This window comes from Oratosquilla oratoria, chromosome 2, assembly GCF_046742065.1.
Source record: "Oratosquilla oratoria isolate Oo_2021 chromosome 2, ASM4674206v1, whole genome shotgun sequence".
NCBI lineage: Eukaryota > Metazoa > Arthropoda > Malacostraca > Stomatopoda > Squillidae > Oratosquilla > Oratosquilla oratoria.
Genome location: NC_134778.1, coordinates 21,133,293 through 21,137,944, shown reverse-complemented (window position 1 = coordinate 21,137,944; position 4,652 = coordinate 21,133,293).

Below are 4,652 nucleotides of genomic sequence, written 5' to 3'. Positions count from 1 at the left end.
GAGAATGTGAGAAAGGTCCTGGACAAACCAGACCGGAGTGAGTCAGATGCCATCTCGTGGGCACCCTTCCATGCCAGTCTACAGACGTCACGTCTGCATCCTGGCACAGTAACCTTGATGCCACTTTTTACAGACATGGCACACACACCTGGGATGATTAAGCAGCTACTCAGGCTGTGAATCCTGGTCAAGTTCCTGTGTTGGCGATGGACCAACCTCTCTTTGCTCTTGACAAAATGATTGATGGTCCCAGGAGACCTGCTGACAGACAGTTGATGGACCAGATTCATATCAACTGCTAGTGTTGTAACTAGTTGTGTTGCTGACTCATATCTCAAAACAGTACACTCTGCAGCTGCTCTCTACCTTCTACATTGCAAGGCTTATGAAAGTTACAAGGAAAGCGTTTCTTCTGACAAAGACATTGTTGACTTTCATGAGTGGGTCAAGAAGATGTGTGCAGAGCGTCCACAGTTCCAGTTTTGGAACTTAGTGCTGGAGTTGGAGATGGATATTCTTCAGTATGTACAATCACTTCGGGAGGGTGACTTCAAACAGTATATTGAGTCACTAGTTAGATTGACACCTTGGGCATTTTCTACAGATCACACCAACTATGCCAGGTGGTTGCCAATTCACATCCATGACATGTCAGGTCTGCAGCAGTCTCATCCTGCTGTGTTTCTGGAGTTCTCTGAAGGTGCGTTTGTAGTCCAGAAAACAGGTCACAGGTTCTCTGCAATGGCACTAGATCAGGCAAATGAGCAAGAAAATGCTCTGATCAAAGGAGAAGGTGGAGATGTAGGCTTGACAAACAATCTTGCAGTACTAAGACATTGGATGATTAGTGGTCCCGAGGTTAGCAGACTCATCCGCGACTTTAAGAACACTTCAGAGAAAGCAGCCAATGACAAACACTATGAGCAGACACCAAATGTTCAGAATTCCTTTGTGAATGAGGTAACAGCTCTCAATAAGGTTGTAGAAGATCTTGGAAGTCCTTTCCTAGAGGAGAGCAACGGTAAGTTGACACTTGACAACAAAGTTGTCATCAGCCAGTTAGCTGTAGAAAGTTTCAAGGGTGTGTATGAGTTGGGACAGCATCACAACTCAGACAAAGTCAGTTATATAGCCTATCAAGACGAACAAGCTGTCGCTGTTCTCGAAGTCTCAAAATCTTTCAAAATAGAAAAGTCAGGTATCAGTATTGAAGGACGACTGTGCATTGTTCTCCATCGCCTGCCAATCTCGAGAGGGAAAGGTTGAAGAGTTCTTCAAGTTTGAGAACCAGCCATGGCCACCTTCTCTGTCAAGGTCAGGGGAGATGAGATCAGGTAAGAAGTCTGATTTGCTCTCTTCCCTGGAAGGTCTATCTAACTCTGACCACACAGACCTTTAGGTTATTGCAGTTGTACTGTATGGTGTTATGGTGGTGCACTCTCTAACTTCAGTTGCTTCAAAGACCTTCTCTGACTATGTTACACAAGTCTTTGTACCCCACATTCAAAACACCTTGAAGAACGTAGACAGAGTAGATATAGTTTTTGATGTCTACAATGAACAAAGCCTCAGGATATCAACCAGGGAGAAGAGAGGCAGTGGTGTTTGCAGGAAAGTAACTCTCACCACCCAGATCCCAGGAAACTGGCAGAATTTTCTCCGCAATAATGACAACAAAACTGAGCTGTTTTCTCTTGTTGAACATGCAGTAGGCACTGAGGAGGACAACAAACAAGTTCTCTGTACTCTGAAAGAGCAAGTGGTCTGCAACGCAGCAGTGAGGAACAAGTCGTTCCTGGAACCCTGCACCCAAGGGGAAGCAGGCACACCATGCTACATGTCATGGATGCTACCAACAAAGGCAATCAACGCATCCTCATCAGAACAGCAGAAACTGATGTTGTTGTACTTGCTATAGCATGTTTCCACCAATTTAAGAGCTCTGAACTGTGGATATTATTTGGGAATGGAAAGTCTCAAAGGTACATAGCCATTCATGAGATCATTGCTGCTCTGCCATCATCCAAGGCCCAGGCTCTGCCATTCTTCCATGCTTTCACAGGCTGTGATGTGACATCTTTCTTTGCCGGGAGAGGCAAAAAGAGTGCATGGGAGACATGGCATGCTTTCCCTGAGGTCACAGAAACTTTCTTGTCACTGTCAAATCCACAGCGTCAGTTGACGGAGAGCTCACTGTCTCTCATTGAGAGATTCGTGGTGTTGTGGTTTGACCACCGCACCATTGAGCTCTCCATCATCAACGAAGAAAGGTAGCAGATGCTCTCCAAGAAATTAAAATCTCTGGAAAGCATTCCTCTTACAGAAGCTGCTTTGGTTGGGAATGGGATGCAGCATGTTCCAGGTGGACACCAAAGTGGGCTACCCTTCAATAAGCACATGATATGTGTTATGAACTGACATGTTGCAAATGCAAGAAATCTTGCAGATGATCTGTGTAAATGCAGCAAAACGCGGCTCACATGCACTGCGCTGTGCAACTGCGAAGGGGACCGTTTCCATACTTAGGCACCTTAAACTGAATCTTTTAGTGACTTAAATGTACCACTTGATAAATCAACAGTATTCACTCTGGTTTTGTGTTGACTGGTTAAGAAATTCAAAGTTATGTAACAAACGACCAAACAACTTGTTTTGTCGTTTGTAAAGATGATCGCTGTCATTTAGTCTGTTTACATGTTGGTATGAATGTTCAATGTTAACGGCTGTGTTTATTGTGTATATTCAGATAAATACTACTTCAAGAACACTTGTATATCAAATATTTGATCCATTGTTGGGGAAAATTTCAGATTTTATATTGACAAAATGCACAAAAAAGGCCCAAATCCTTTCACAATTGTATTCAGAGGTTGCAAAAGGAAAAGAAAAAGAAAGAAAGAATATATAAATATATATATATATAATACTGATGACCCACTTTCGGAGAAGAATAAGCGAAGATATAGAGATCTGTATATTTCGATCACTTACTGTGATCCTCTTCTCTCTCTACTTTCATTTTTTATTTCTTCGATAGTGGGTTAACAGTGATCTTTTACAAATGTGTTATAACATACTAGTTTTCCAATATATATATATATATATATATATATATATATATATATATATATATATATATATCATATATATATATATATATATATATATATATATATATATATATACATATGCAGTTTTGGTCACTTGGGAGCTCCGATTCCATTTTTTCTTATCAAGATATAGTTCTTATTAAATATTTTAGAAACCTGTCAAGTTTCATATTCGTAACTTAAAAATGAAATATTTAGGACCATTTGATTAATTTCTGTGATGTTCACCACATGGCAAAATGTTAGTTCCTGCTGTGGCCACCAGGGGACTCTGACAGCTTGTCTTCATATCCAAAAATATTTATCTAGGGTTACTGTATAAGTGTGACAAATTTAAAGTTTTTAACCCCAAAATGCACGATCTTAGGCTTAGATCCCCTACTATATCAGTCGAAACTCGCTGCGTACAAGATTCCGAGTCATTTATAAGCTATTCTATTTGTTTATAAATCTAGTGCTGTGCCCTCTTGCATTGCCTTTGATATTGGCAGTGTACTGGGGAATAGGGATGGCGGTTCGTCCATTGAGGAGCGAAGATAGAATGAAAAACGTATGGGGTGGGTGGGGGAGTATGTGCCATATATGGCACCCTCCCTTATATGGGGAGAGGAGGCTTATGGTATATGAATAGACTTAATGCAACAAATGTAGCTTTTCCAAGTTTAATAACCCCCGTTCTAGAATCAATAAGATCTATTCCACTTTGTGTCTACGGTACGTTCGGAGATTTTGTTTATCTATTTACTTTTATGTATTTATTATTATTGTTTTTTTCAGTAACGGTTAGGACAGTTAGCTACGTATACTGCCTGCCAGTCCACCACCTGCTCCCCATCGTTACCATCTGGTCAGGTCGTTACCATCTGGATCGAATTGTCTACAGACTTGTAGATATTACAGACTTACATATATTACTTACAGATATTACAGATATTAATCAGATATTACATATATTACAGATTAATTCATCAGATTAATTAATTACAGATTAATTAATCAGATATAACAGATATTAATGAAGACTTATAGATATTAATCAAGCAATATCCTCGTCACCCGCGTGCGACCCCCCCCCCCCACACACACACAATAACCTTGGGGGTAATCACGTACAGACTTGTCTGAAATTAACCAATATCCTCATGGCCAAGGCGCTCCCTCCCCACTATAACCATGGGGGGTAATTATCCCCCCCCCCCGACTCCAACTCCAACTTCTGTATCGTCACCAACACAGAACCCATCTAAACTTCTCCTCGGTCGAACTGAAGTGACGTCACTATAATTACGACGTTAGGTAAGTGGCTACTTTTCGTTCTCGGGATTTGAAACTGAACGAAAAAAGAAATTAGTTTTTGAACGAATACCCGCGTTAATTCAAGTCTTGGCACGCGACCCTTAGGGGAAAAAAGAAAGAAAAGAAAACGGATAGTGGGTTTTCTGAGCGATAAAGCAAAGAAGAAACTCCTCGAGTTCGCCGAGAATTGCATAACGCGCTCACTGCGCGTTCTGTTCCTCGCGCTGGCCTCCATATATAAGGCGC